This window comes from Mastigoproctus giganteus, chromosome 2 (assembly GCF_048544385.1).
Source record: "Mastigoproctus giganteus isolate SK-2022 chromosome 2, ASM4854438v1, whole genome shotgun sequence".
NCBI classification, from domain to species: Eukaryota; Metazoa; Arthropoda; class Arachnida; order Uropygi; family Thelyphonidae; genus Mastigoproctus; species Mastigoproctus giganteus.
The window spans coordinates 48,506,103-48,522,134 of NC_143576.1; the positions used below are offsets into that span (position 1 = coordinate 48,506,103).

At 40.0% G+C, this 16,032-nt stretch overlaps 1 protein-coding gene across 1 annotated transcript in view; it reads right to left on the reverse strand.

Annotated features, from left to right (window-relative positions):
* Nucleotides 1-16,032, reverse strand: part of LOC150089294 (uncharacterized) — a 610,558-nt gene that overhangs the window by 43,666 nt on the left and 550,860 nt on the right. The window lies entirely within an intron of this gene.

Genomic DNA, 16,032 nt, shown 5'->3' on the forward strand with positions numbered 1-16,032 from the left:
AAACAATAATGGACCCAACACTGAACCCTGAGGGACTCCACTAATAACATTAGTCCACGATGAGCAGTGTCCATTGATTACCACTCTCTGTCTTTTACCCCTCAACCACCCTTTATCCATAGCAGCAATTTGCCTCCAATGCCATACTGCTCCAATTTGTGTAGCAGTCTTCCATGTGCAACAGTATCAAAAGCCTTTCTAAAATCCAAGCATATAATATCAAAGTTATTCCCTGCATCCAGTTCTTTTGTGACTGCATCATAGTATCCAATCACATTGGTCAGGCAAGACTTCCCGTTAACAAAACCATGCTGTGTCCGAGCTATAACTGAAGTCTTGTCTAGATGATCCTGCAGTGCTTCTTTAACCAGTGCCTCCATTAATTTTCCTGGAACAGAAGTTAAACTCACAGGTCTATAATTACTTGTGACAGCCTTTGATCCTCCTTCGTAAACTGGGGTCTCATTTGCACATCTCAAGTCTGTGGGTACCTCGTCTGAGTCCAATGAAACTCTCATCATTATGGCTAAGGGTTTATTTAACATTAGCATTAACATTAGTAGAGGCATTTGATGCAAGAAAGCAAGCTTATGCAGCATCAGCCAAAAAAAAATAAATAAATAAAAAATAACCACTTTCACTTCACCCCTCTGTTTGATCGAAATATCTGTCCAGCTGAACCTTAAACTTATTTAGGCTATAAACGTCCACGACAAGGGATGGAAGTCTGTTCCACCAACCAACCACCCGCTGGCTAAAGGCAAATTTCCGCACATCTATCCTGCATCTGCCTTTCCTCAATTTGAATTTATGCCCTCTCAGTTGATTATTCTGAGCAAGAGGAAGAATCCCATCAGCATTAGCATTAGCATTAGCATTAGTAGAGGCATTTGACGAAAGAAAGCAAGCTTATGCAGCATCAGCCAAAAAAAAAAAAAAAAACCCACTTCCACTTCACCCCTCTGTTCGTTCAAAATACCTGTCCAGCTGAGCCTTAAACTTATTTAGGCTATCAAACTCCACCACAAGGGATGGAAGTCTGTTCCACCGGCTGGCTAAAGGCAAATTTCCGCACGTCTATCCTACATCTGTCTTTCCTCAATTTGAATTTATGCCCTCTCAGGTGATTTTTCTGGGCTAGAGGAAGAATCCCATCAGCATTGAGCATGCTTAAACCATTCAAGGCTTTATACACCTCTATCAGATCACCTCGCTGGTGCCTAGTCTCCAGACACTGTAATTTGCAAAACTTAAGCCTTTCTTCGTAAGAGCACCCCTTTGTTCCATTCACTAATCTTGTTGCCCTTCTCTGTACTCGTTCCAGCAGCTCTACATCCTTCTTGAAATGAGGCCTCCAGACCTGTATACAGTACTCTAGGTGTGGCCTCACCATCGCCTTATACAATGGAATAATCACCTCCTTATCCCTGCTGGAAAAACTCCTGTATATCATTGACAATACTCCATGAGCTACTCTTGCAGCCCGTCTGCACTGCTCAGAGTACTTCATATCTGCCTGCAACCACCCCCAAGTCCCTTTCATTCTCTACCACTGTCAGTGTAGTACCACAGAGTTGATACGTTGCTCTGGGGTTGCTGTTTCCCATGTGTAGTACTTTACATTTGTCAATGTTAAACTTCATTTGCCACCTCTCGACCCATCTGCTCAACATTTCCAGATCCTGTTGCAGCAGCATAGTGTCAGTAGTTCCCTTGACAACCCTGCCAACCTTTGTATCGTCTGCAAACTTGGACATTAAGCCCGATATACCATCATCAATATCATTTATAAATACAGAAAACAATAATGGACCCAACACTGAGCCCTGAGGGACTCCACTAATAACATCATTCCACGATGAGCAGTGTCCATTGATTACCACTCTCTGTCTTCTCCCCCTCAACCACCCCTTTATCCATAGCAGCAATTTGCCTCCAATGTCACACTGCTCCAATTTGTGTAGCAGTCTTCCACGTGCAACAGTATCAAAAGCCTTTCTAAGATCCAAGTATATAATATCAAAGTTATTCCCTGCATCCAGTTCTTTTGTGACTGCATCATAGTATCCAATCAAGTTGGTCAGGCAAGACTTCCCATTAACAAAACTATGCTGTGTCTGAGCTATAACTGAAGTCTTGTCTAAATGATCCTGCAGTGCTTCTTTAACCAGTGCATCCATTAATTTTCCTGGAACAGAAGTTAAGCTCACAGGTCTATAATTACTTGTGTCAGCCTTTGATCCTCCTTTGTGAATTGGGGTCACATTTGCACATTTCCAGTCTATGGGTACCTCCCCTGAGTCCAAGGAAGCTCTCATAATTATGGTTAAGGGTTTGCTTACTTCCTTTGCTGCCTCCTTTAATATAACTGGATAGATCCCATCCACCCCGGGTGCCTTTCTTGTGTTTATCTTCAACAGTTTCTCCTCCACTTTACTCGCAGTTATTTCAAGATTCTGTAGCTTACTGCTAGAGTTGAATACACCTCTGGCATTCCCCTTGCTGAATAACTCCTCATGTGTGAATGTCGATGCAAAATATTCATTTAGTTTGTTAGCTACCTGAGCAGGATCATCAACAGTTGACCCATCAATATCAAGTGGACCAATCTGATTCATCCCCTTCCTTCTAGAGTTTACATAAGTCAAGAACTCTTTGCTGTTTTTCTTTGCATCCCTTGCCAAGGATTTCTCGTAATCTGCCTTCGCCTGCCTAACCTCCTTTGTAACTTGGTTGCATATCAACTTGTATCTATCATAGGCTTCTGTGTCATGTGTTAATTTGTATGTATCCCATGCATTTTTCTTCTCTGCCGTATGCCTCATTAGTTCATCTGACATCCATTTTGGCCTAAACCTTGAACAATATTTCTTAGTTGGTATGTAAAGCCTAGTAGCTTCCAAGATAAGTTCTTTGAATGCTTCCCATTTTGAATTTGCTGTTGGTAACATCATCAGTTGGTCCCACTGTATAGAATTTAAATACTGTCTCAGTCCATCGTAGTCGCCTTTACGGAAGCAATAACCCTTCCCTTTACCCCTAATGGTAGTTACCTCTTTGAGTAAATCCCACTTCAGCACACTGTGATCACTGCCACCTAGTGGTTCATTTATCTGCAGATTCTTAATGCATGAAGAATCACTGCTGATAATAAAATCAGGAGTATTACTCCCTCTAGTTGCTTCCCAAACATGCTGATGTAGAAAACAATCATCCAATAAATCCACAAAAGCCCTGCTAGTGTGTGAGTAACCAGCCCCCAAATTCCAGTCAATATCTGGGAAATTAAAATCTCCCATTATAAGACACTCTGATTTACTGGCCCACTCTATTTCCCTGTACAGTTCCTTATTATACTCATCAGAGTCATTAGGCCTATAGCACACTCCTACTCTCAATTTTGATCTCCCAATGTTTATGTCACACCAAACTGACTCCACACTGCACTGTCCAGCAATGTCGACTGGCTTCACTTCCTTGGTTTTTATGTGTTTCTTAAATAATAGCATAACCCCTCCCCCCTTCCTATCCTGTCTATCCTTTCTTTAGACGTTGTACTCCCCAAATTGCAGTTCTGCATCCCTTATATCTGTGTGACACCACGTCTCTGATATCCCAACAATATCTGCCTTCGATGTTTTGAGCAATACCTCAAATTCATCAAATTTATTTACTAAACTCCTAGCATTGGTGTACACGCAAGTATACCTGCACCTGTTTCTATTCTTAGCTACCCTAACACAACCCATGTGTTTCCTTGTACCGCAATGGCTCCCAGCAGGCTCTGAAATACCATGCATCTTGTTTTTCAGGCTTCTGCTCATTCTAATAGAAGCAATGCAAGAATCTCTTTCACCTCTGCCAGTGGCTACTGTTAATCTATTGGTCTTTGTCTCCCCCCAAGCTAGCAGTTTTCCGACCCACCTAACACTGCCTCGATAGCATCAGCAAATATTCTTGCACCCTTTCTATTTAAGTGTATCCCATCCCTGTAGAAGCAATCTCTCCTGTTAACATGTACAGTCCAGGCTGAAAAAAATTCTATCCCTTGAGCCTTGCACAATCTTTCCAGGGCCGAATTGATCGACAAGGCTCTCATCATATACTCCCTCCTATCCTGTCTGGGCAGAATTGCAGACACTTTCAAATTCAACCCTAATTCTCGGCTTTTGTTCAACAGTGACCTGTACTTGTTAAGTAATTCTGCCGGTCTCCTACTCTTAATATTATTAGTGCCAACGTGTACAACTATTTGCATTGAGCATGTTCAAACAATTCAAGGCTTTATACACCTCTATCAGATCACCTCACTGGTGCCTAGTTTTCAGACACTGTAATTTGCAAAACTTAAGCCTTTCTTCGTAAGAGCACCCCTTTGTTCCATTAACTAATCTTGTTGCCCTTCTCTGTACTCGTTCCAGCATCTCTACATCCTTCTTGAAATGAGGCCTCCAGACCTGTATACAATACTCAAGGTGTGGCCTGACCATTGCCTTATACAAGGGAATAATCACCTCCTTATCCCTGCCAGAAAATTTCCTATATATCATTGACAATACACCACGAGCTATTCTTTCAGCCCATCTGCACTGCTCAGAGAACTTCATATCTACCTGCACAACCACCCCCAGGTCCCTTTCATTCTCTACCACTGTCAATGTAGTACCACAGAGTTGATACATTGCTCTGGGGTTGCTGTTTCCCATATATAGTACTTTACATTTGTCAATGTTAACCTTTATTTGCCACCTATCAGCCCATCTGCTAAACCTTTCCAGATCCTGTTGTAGCAGCATAGTGTAAGTAGTGTCCTTTTCAACCCTGCCAACCTTCATATTGTCTGCAAACTTGGACATTAAGCTTGATGTACCATCATCAATGTCATTTATAAATACAGAAAACAATAATGTACGCAATACTGAACCCTGAGGGACTCCACTAATAACATTGGTCCATTATGTGCAGTGTCTATTCATTACCACTCTCTGTCTTCTCCCCCTCAACCACCCCTTTATCCATAGCAGCAATTTGCCTCCAATTCCACACTGCTCGAATATGTGCAGCAGTCTTCCATGTGCAACTGTATCAAAAGCCTTTCTAAGATGCAAGTATATAATATCACAGTTATTCCCTGCATCCAGTTCTTTTGTGACTGCATCATAGAATCCAAACAAATTGGTCAGGCAAGACTTCCCCTTAACAATACCATATTGTGTCCAAGAAATGACTGAAGTCTTGTCTAGATGATCCTGCAATGCTTCTTTAATCAGTGCCTCCATTAATTTTCTGGAACAGAAGGTAAACTAACAGGTCTGTAATTACTTGTGTCAGCCTTTGATCCTCCTTTGTGAATTGGGGTCACATATGCACATCTACAGTCCATGGGTACCTCCCCTGAATCCAAGAAAGCTCTCATAATTATGGCTAAGGGTTTGCTTTCTTCCTTTGCTGCCTCCTTTAATATAACTGGATAGATCCCATCCACCCTAGGTGCCTTTCTTCTGTTTATCTTCAACAATTTCTCCTCCACTTTACTCTCAGTTATTACAAGATTCTCTAGCTTATTGCCAGAGTTGAATACACCTCTGGCATTCCCCTCGCTGAATAACTCCTCGTGTGTGAATGTAGATGCCAAATATTCATTTAGTAGATGCCAAATATTCATTGCTACCTGAGCAGAATCATCAATAGTTGAATCATCGATATCCAGTGGACCAATCTGATTCATCCCCTTCCTTCTAGAGTTTACATTAGTAAAGAACTCTTTGCTGTTTTTCTTTGCATCCCTTGCCAAAGATATCTCGTAATCTGCCTTCGTCTCCCTAACCTCCTTTCTAACTTGGTTACAGATCAACTGGTATCTATCTTAGGCTTTTGTGCCATGTGTTAATTTGCATGTAACCCATGCATTTTTCTTCTTTGCCATATGTCTCATTAGTACATCTGACATCCATTTAGGCCTAAACCTTGAACAATATTTCTTAGTTTATATAAAGCCTAGTAGTTTCCAAGACAAGTTCTTTGAATGCTTCCCATTTTGAATTTGCTGTTGGTAACATCATCAGTTGATCCCACTATACAGAATTTAAATACTGCCTCAGTCCATCTTAGTCGCCTTTACGGAAGCAATAACCCTTCCCTTTACCCCTAATGGTAGTTACCTCTTTGAGTAAATCCCACTTCAGCACACTGTGATCACTGCCACCTAGTGGTTCATTTATCTTCATATTCTTAATGCATGAAGAATCACTACTGATAATCGAATCAAGAGTATTACTCCCTCTAGTTGCCTCCCGAACATGCTGGTGTAGAAAACAATCATCCAATAAATCCACAAAAGCCTTGCTAGTGTGTGAGTGACCAGCCCCCAAATTCCAGTCAATATCTGGGAAATTAAAATCCCCCATTATAAGACTCTCTGATTTATTGGCCCACTCTATTTCCCTGTAGAGTTTCTTATTATACTCATCAGAGTCATTAGGCATATAGCACACTCCTACTCTCAATTTTGATCTCCCAATGCTTATGTCACACCAAACTGACACTGCACTGTCGAGGGATGTCAACTGGCTTTACTTCCTTGGATTTTGTGTTTCTTAAATAATAGCATAACCCCTCCTCCCTTCCTATCCTGTCTATCCTTTCTGTAGACGTTGTATTCCCCAAATTGCAGTTCTATATTCCTTAAATCTGTGTGACACCACATCTCTGAAATCCCAACAATATCTGCCTTTGATGTTTTGAGCAATACCTCAAATTCATCAAATTTATTTACTAAACTCCTAGCATTGGTGTATACATGGAAGTATACATGCACCTGTTCTTTTTCTTAGCTACCCTATCATAACCCATGTGTTTACTTGTATCCCAATGATTCCCAGCAATCTCTGAAATATCCTGCATCTTGTTTTTCAGGCTTCTGCTCATTCCAGTAGAAGCAGTGCAAGAATCTAATAAATCTTATAAATTCACAAAGCAAGTGCAAGAATCTTGTCTAATAATTCCACAAAAATCTTGCTAGTGACCAACCAAAAACTTCCAGTCTATATCTGGGAAATTAAAATCTCCCATTATAAGAGAATATGATGTACTGGCCCACTCTATTTCTCTGTACAGTTTTTTATTATACTCATCAGAGTCATTAGGCCTATAACACACTCCTACTCACAAAAGTTTTCTTTCCCATTGGTTTTGTTGCATCAAACTGACTCGACACTGCACTGTCCACCCATGTCGACTGGCTGTACTTCCTTGCATTTTATATGTTTCTTTACTAACAGCATGACCCCTCCCCACTTCTTTCCTGTCTATCCTTTTTGTACACATTGCCCAGCCCAAATTCCAACCCTGCATTTCTTCTATCTGTGTGACACTACTCTGATCTCCCAACAATATCTGCCTTTGATATCTTGACCATCAGAACTTAAAATTCATGAAATTTATTTACTATACTTCTAGCATTGGTGTAAATGCAAATATACATGCACCTATTCTTACTCTTATTTGCCCTAAAGACCAGAGTATGTCTGACAGAGGCAAAAGCTGATGACGCAGTAGAGCAGAAGTCATCTTTTAAGGAAACAAAAGGTGATATTGTTGAACATATTGGAACTAATGACATTAAGAGTAAGAAATCTGAAGATTTACTCAACAAGTACAGTTTAACCTTGAAAACAAAGTCCACTACTAACTTTTTTAGTTAAGCATATTCGATTTGTATCTTGATTGGAATGAAAAGATGAAAACACGAAAATCCAAATGGCAGCAAAGAAAGAAACAGGAGGAAAATGTTGCCATATAAAAATAAATGCTCCATAGAAAATTTTAAAAAGCACATCTGTAAAGAGCCAGTGACTTGTTTAGAAAGAGAGATAGCCTTCCCCGGTCACATTTTCCAGGGAATCGGTGTGCCTGAACCCGACGAAGCAGCAGTCAGCTTTGTTAGTGGATCCACTATAGCGAGCCAATGGCCACTACTATTGTAGAAAAACTCCAACTTCAATCAGTGATTTCCTGGCCTTCTCATGATAGAAAATTATGTAAATTTGTTTAGGCTAAATGGATGTTTAGGATAAATGGATGCTAGATGAACTAATGAGACACGTGGCAGAGAAGAAAAATGCATGGGATGCATATAAATTATCAGGTGATATAGAAGCCTATGGTAGATATAAATTAATCTGTAATCAAGTCACAAAAGAGATTAGGTAAACTAAGGCAGATTAAGTCTATTCTGTCCAAACATCTGGTGAGTGGTGCTCCTAATTTTGGTGTTCCATGATGTTGAGTTATTTCTTGAGTGCTGATTCAGCCAATATCTGTGTTTTCAAATTGTCATTATTTGAGATCAAGTTATGCCTCTTAAAAGTCCTCAAGGGGGGGCTGGTAATCTAGTATGTGCTGGTCTTGTGTGGGGACAGGAATCAAATTGGTGTTGGCGTGGAGGAAAGTTTTCCTCCTAGGGGAAAGAGTTGTTGCTGAAGCTTTAGGACTATAGGATCCACTGGGAAGGAGTTGTAGGCACTTGCAGTTATACTTCATATCCATGGTGGCAAATATATAGTGAAAATACTAGTCTATAATTTTCCTACACTTTAGCATTACTTGAGGCATATGATGCAAGAAAGCAAGCTTATACAGCATCAGGAAAAAAAAAAAAATTTCCAATTTCACCTATCGGGTCACTCCAGATGTTTGTCTAGTTCAGCCTTAAATTTATATAAGCTGTCAACTTCCACAACAGATGGTATTCTCAGCAAGTGGAATTATCCCATCGGCACTGAGCCTGCTCAAACCATTCAAGGCCTTTTACACCTCAATCAGATCATCTTGCAGGCGCCTAGTTTCCACATGCTGAAACTTTCAGAACTTAATCCTTTCTTTATAAGTGCACCAATTTATGGCTCTCGCCAATCTTGTTGCCCTTCTCTGTACTCATTCTAGCAACTCTCCATCCTTCCTAAAGTGAGGCCTCCAGATCCGTATGGATAACTCAAGGAGTGGCATGAGCTTTGTCTTATACAAAGATATAATTACCTCCTTGTCTCTGCTAGCAAAATTCCTATATATCATTGACAAAACTCAATGACCTGCTCTAGCAGTCTGTCGGCACAGCTCAGAGAACTTCATATCCAACTGCACAATTACACCCAGGTCTTTTACATTCTACACCACCCTGAGTATAGTACCACACAGTTTGTACTTTTTTCTTGGGTTACTGCTACCCATATGGAGTACTATATACATTTGTTAACATTAAACTTCAGTTGCCACTTCTCAGCAAAACCTACCTAACTTTCTAGATCCTGCTGTAGTAGCATACTGTCTTTACTATCATTAACAATCCTGCCAACCTTTGTATCATGTGCAAACTTGGACATTAAGACTATTATACCTTCATTGATATCATTAATAAACAGACAAAACAACGAGCCCAGTACCGAACCCTGGGGGGGGACTCCACTAATAACATTAATCCACATAGAGCAGTGTCCATTTATTACTACTGTCTGCCATCTCCCACACTCATCCCTTTTTTCATTGCAGCAATTTGCCCTTAATGCCAAGCCTCTCCAATTTGTACAGCAGTCTTCCATGTGCAACATTATCAAAACTTTTCTGAAATCCAAGTATATGATATTAAAATTATTTTTCGCATCCAGTTCTCCTTTGTTACATACATCGTAGTACCAATCAAATTGTTCAGACAAGACTTACTCTTAAGAAACCCATGCAGTGTTTGAACTATTACTGCAGTCTCTTCTAGGTGATCCTGCATCACCTCTTTAACCAGTGATGCCATTATTTTCACCAGAACAGAAGTTAAACTAACAGGTCTATAATTATTTGCATTACTCTTTGAACACTTTTTGTTAATTTAGGATACATTTGCACATCTCCAGTCCATGAGGACCTCCCCTGAATCTATGGCTGCTTTTATAATTATGGCTAAGTGTTTGCTTACTTCCCTCACTGCCTCCTTTGATATAACTAGGGCTAGAATTTTTCTCAACCTGATCTGTGCTTGTTAACAGGAGAGACTGATTCTACAGGGATGGGATACACCTAAATAGAAAGGGTGCAAGAATATTTGCTGATGCTATTGAGGCAGAGTTAGGTGGTTCGGAAAACTGCAAGCTTGGGGAGGATATACGAACTAATAAATTAACAGTAGCCACTGGCAGGCGCCTCAGTAGCCAGGTGGGAAGGAGCAGCAGTGCATAGCACACGCTTCTTGAATAGACCGGGGTTCGAACCCGTCGCCACCAAATACGGAGGATGCGGAAAGGTCAGGGAATGACCAGCGCATATCATGGAGCAATATGGCCTTAGTTGCTAATGCTCCTAAAAACCAAACAATCAACGTAGCCCTGGCAGAGGTGAAATTGATTCTTGCACTGCTTCTATTGAAACGCAATTGAACACCAGCTTGGAAAGCAAGACAATGGGGATATCCAGGACTACTGGGAGTCATAGTAGAACAAGTAAATACATGGGATGTGTTAGGGCACTAAGAGTAGAAATAGGTGCATGTATACTAACATGTACACCAATGTTAGAAGTATAGTTAATAAATTTGATGAGCTTGAAGTGCTAGTCAGCCATCAAAGTCAGATATTATTGGGATATCAGAGACGTGGTGTCGCACAGACATAAGCAATGCAGAATTGGAATTTGAGTAGTACAATATGTACAGGAAGGGAGGAGGGCTTATGCTGTTAGTTAAGAAACACATAAAATCTAAGGAAGTTCATTCAACTGATGTTTGTCGAAAATGAAATGTTGAATCTGTTTAGTGGAACATAAGCACTGGGAAAGGAAAAATGAGAGGAGGTGTGTGTCATAGGCCTATTGAATCTGATGAGTATAATGAGCAATTGTGCAGAGAAATAAAGTGGGCCAGTAAATCAGAGGGTCTTATATATAATGGGGATTTTAATTTCCCACAGATTGACTGGAATTTGTGTGTTAGTCGCTCACACATTAACAAGGCTTTTGTGGATTAATTGGATGATTGTTTTCTACAGCAGCATGTTCGGGAGGCAACTAGAGGGAGTAATACTCTTGATCTAATTATCAGTAGTGATTCTTCATGCATTAATTATCTGCAGATAAAGGAACCACTAGGTGGCAGTGATCACAGTGTACTGAAGTGGGATTTATACAAAGAGGTAACTACCATCAGGGGTAAAGGGAAGGGTTATTGCTTTCATAAAGTTGACTATGGTGGTTTGAAATAGTATTTAAATTCTATACGGTGGGACCAACTGATGATATTACCAACACCAAATTCAAATTAAAAATGGTAAGCATTCAAAGAATTAACTTTGGTAGCTACTAGGCTTTTCATACCAACTAAGAAATAATGTTCACGATTTAGGCTTGAATGGATGTCAGATGAACTAATTAACCATGTGGCAGAGAAAAAATGCATGGGATACATAAAAAAATAATAGATAATACAGAAGCCTGTGATAGATATAAACTGGTCTATAGCCAAGTCACAAAGGAGGTTAGGCAGGCAAAGACAGATTACTAGAAATATTTGGAAAGGAATGTAAAAAAACAGCAGCGAGTTCTTTATTTATGTAAACTTTAGAAGGAAGGGGATGAATCAGATTGGTCCAATGGTTCAACTGTTCAATGGTTCAACTGATATCAATGGTTCAACTGTTCATGATCCTGCTCAGGTGGCTAACAAACTGAATGAATATTTTTCATCTACATTCACACACATGAGGAGTTATTCAGGGAGGGGAATGCCAGAGGTGTATTAAACTCTGGCAATAAGCTAGATAATCTTGTAATAACTGAGAGTAAAGTGGAGGAGAAATTGTTGAAGATAAACATAAGAAAGGCACCTGAGGTGGATAGAATCTATCCAGTTATATTAAAGGAGGCAGCAAAGGAAGTAAGCAAACCCTTAGTAATAATTATGAGAGCTTCCTTGGACTCAGCGGAGGTACCCATGGACTGGAGATGTGCAAATGTGACCCCAATCCACAAAGGAGGATCAAGGGGAGACACAGGTCATTACAGACCTGTTAGTTTTACTTCTGTTTTAAGGAAATTAATGGACGCACTGGCTAAAGAAGCATTGCAGGATCATCTAGACAAGACTTCAGTCACAGCTCGGAAACAGCATGGGTTTGTTAAGGGGAAGTCTTGTCTGACAAATTTGATTGGATACTATGATGTAGTCACAAAGGAACTGGATTCAAAGAATAATTTTGATATCATATATTTGGATCTTAGAAAGGCTTTTGATATCGTTGCACGCGGACGATTGCTGCACAAATTGGAGCAGTGTGGCATTGGAGGCAAATTGCTGCTATGGATAAAGGGATGGTTGAGTGTGTGCCGACTGAGAGTGGTAATCAATGGACACTGCTCTTCATGTACTAATGTTATTAGTGGAGTCCCCCAGGGTTCAGTGTTGGGTCCATTGTTGTTTTCTGTATTCATCAATGATATTGATGATGGTATATCAAGCTTAATGACCAAGTTTGCAGATGATACAAAGGTCGGCTGGGTTCGCCTAGGAAGCTCTCATAATTATTGCTAAGGTTTGCTTACTTCCCTTTCTGTCTTCTTTAATATAACTGGATAGATTCCATCCACCCTAGGTGCTGTCGTTTGTGTTAATGACACAAATGACAGTAAGTTGCTGTTTCAGGATCTAGAAACATTGAGCAGATGGGCTGAGAGGTGGCAACTGAAGTTTAATATTGACAAATGAAAAATACTGCACATGGTAAGCAGTAACCCCAGAACAACGTATCAATTGTGTGATACTACACTGACAAGGTATAAGGTATGTTCATGTCAGATGGCACCTGGGATTTCTCCCATCTCCGCGTGTGTTTCGCTGTATCGAGGACAGTACACTGTCAAACCGTAGACTTGAAAGTGTGTGGGCCATGTCTGTGCAGTGTGATATGTTGTGCCCAATGTTTGTCCGGCTTATTGGCTGCCAGGCCCCTAGTGGGGCCCGATGTTGTCCATACCTTGCTATGTGGAGGCTAGCCGGGTGTATCCAGTATCACAACAAATTGCTCTGGTAGGTCCTGCCACCTAGTTTCCTGGGATTTCAGTGGCTAGGACCTATAAAAAAAAATTAATTAAAAAAAATTTTTTTGCGTTTGACATTAATGCTTAATGGGATTGCTGTTAGGAAATTGCTGGTTGGGGTTGAACGCTAAAGAGATGTGTTAAAGGCCTAATAGGTCATGCAAAATTTTGATGTTATTAAATTTAGACATGCGAGGCTATACACTAGATAAAAGCTAATAGTGTTAGTTGTCTTAGAGATTTACACAAAGCCGGTAGAATTTAGACGTTGATTAGAATTTGGCGGCATTGTTAAGGGTACACTCGGTCGATTTAGTGAGAGAGGAGGGGAGGCTGAAGACTGGGGGAAAAACAGATAGAAGAATAGGGATGATAGAGTAGGCATCCCCAAAGAGGTCAGTGGAGACGAGCCCCACCAGGCGAAGTATGGGGGTAGGCAAGGAGGAGAGGAGACAGAGATCCATCTCCTCTCTCCCCTGCTTGGGGATGGGGTTTTAAAGGAAACCACCAGGTTAGAGTACCCAGTTCAGATCGCCAATGGCGTGTTGGCAGGAAAGCCGCAGAATGTCTTCGTCGGTGTCATGTCCAAGCAGTATCGAATCCGGTATGAAGGTCAAGCTTCCCATCCCGCTTCAGGGGTAGGATATGTTAGCTGGCAGTGGGGAATCCACCAGGCGAGGGGGGTGGGAGAGACACACATTTACTTCATTCATAATCTGCATTCTCACTCTACTTGCATTCTTTTTTTATTTTCTTTTTTCTTATCATTATTTTTTATTTATTTATTATTATTTTTTTAATACTTTTTTCTTATTTTTTTTTCCAAGTTTTTTATATATATATATATTTTTTTTTTTTTTTTTATTTATTTATTTTTTTTTTTTTCACTCATTTCACTGAACTCATTCATCTTTTTCTCACACACCAGGAGGGGATGCAATGATGTGTAGTGTAAATTTAAATACTAATTAAAACTAGGGTTAGTGTGTTCTTAACTGTAGCATTTATGGTTTGTGTTCTTTTTCTCACACGCTTACACTTTTATTCATTCTTCTAGCTCTCATCTCATTTATTCCACTCAACTCATTCATCACTTTAGAAATATAGAGTTCTGCATAGAGGTCTGGAGGCTTCATTTTAGGAATGATATAGAGCTGCTGGGATGAGTACAGTCAGTCCTCGTATAACACGTGTTTACACTACACGAATTCGATCATACACGATTTATAAATAGGGGAATGATATCTTATATAACACGAACCGAATTCGCTTATGCACGATTCGCCTTTGTGTTTACAAGAAATGGCAGTGGAACGCAGAATCATCCCAACCGAACGCAACACGACAGGAATGAAGAGAAGATTCTGAAAATTTATTTGTTTTTTATATCAGTGAAGGGGAAACGCATTTCACATAATAACGTAAAGACCAACACAATTCCAGCTATCGGTATTATCGCAAATGCAATTATATAGAGTTTACTACCAGTTTATAACAGATTCCACTAGCAGAAACGCAACTGGAAATTGTTTTTATTGTTTTATGGTAGTAACTCCTAGAATGTGCTTTAATAAAATGTGAGGTGTTAATAGTGTATCTCTGCCTTTACGGTGTTGTTTATTCAGTTGCTACACACGCGCAGCTTTGTATATGTGTATCAAGCGTGCCTCCTCATTTTGTAATTGTGCTTTATTCCCTAAAAATGAGTAAAATACTTAAAATGTGTGAAAAGAAAGCATCCTGGTGCAGATTCAGAGAGAAAAGGAAAAGCAATATCAATAAAAAGAGGCAGACTGGGCCAAAAATTCTTACCCGGGAAAATTTATAGTGGCCTCATACTATGGTTTATGGCCAAAATCACACTGGCCTCCGGCCCACCGGGGTTTCCCCGGTAAGGCTTACGGCCAGTCCACCTCTGTCGATAGAGAAAAAATATGAAATTGTGAAACGCTTTGAGCGAAATGAAAGACCATGTGATATTGCACGTGCTACAGACCTAAATGAGGCAACGCCGAGAATTAGAAAGAATGCAGAGAAAATAAAAACAACTTTCATAGCAGGAACAACTCAAAGTATAATTAAAATCCATTAGATTAAGACACAAAGAATTGGAAGAGATGGAATGGCTGTCATCTGTTTGGATAGAAAATCAAACAAAAAACAAATTTGCTTACGATAGAAGCAAAAGCATTAGCAATATTTTATTACGTAATAGTCGTAATAAAATACTTACGTATTTTATTACAATTATTTATTGTGTTTGGTAATGTTTTGGTTACAAATGTGTGTTCAATCTTGAGTGGTCGGCACCTAACCCTATTTTTCCCATAGGGCCTGTTGTTTATATTGCACGAGGGTTTCTAGGAACACAACTATCATGCTATACGAGGACTGACTGTACAGTGAAAGTCAGCAAGATTGGTGAGGGGAACAAAGGGTTGCTCCTACCAGGAAAGGCTTAAGTTCTGCAAATTGCAGCATCTGTAGGCTAGACACCTCACTCGATCAGATTCACCTGTGAGGTGATCTGATTGAGTGTATAAGGCCTTGAATGGTTTGAGCACACTCAATGCTGACACAATTCTTCCTCTTGCTCAGATTACATCCTTGAGGGAGCACAAATTCAAATTGAAGAAAGATAGTTGTAGAATAGATGTACGAAAATTTGCCTTTTGCCAGCATGTGGTTGATTTTCAGAATAAACTTACATCTGCCATAGTTGTAAATTGAAGGCTTAAATTTAATCTGGACAAACATTTGGAGCAAATGGATGGGTGAAATGTGATTTTTTTTTTTTTTTGGCTGATGATGTATAAGGTTGCTTCCTTGAATGCCTCTACTAATGCCTCTGCTTATCTTGCATATGGATCTTCTGAAATTTTACATTGTATTTCTTTGGCATTTTACGGAAAGACATTTTTAATTAGCTTCATACTACACATGAACTATGAAATGGCTGCT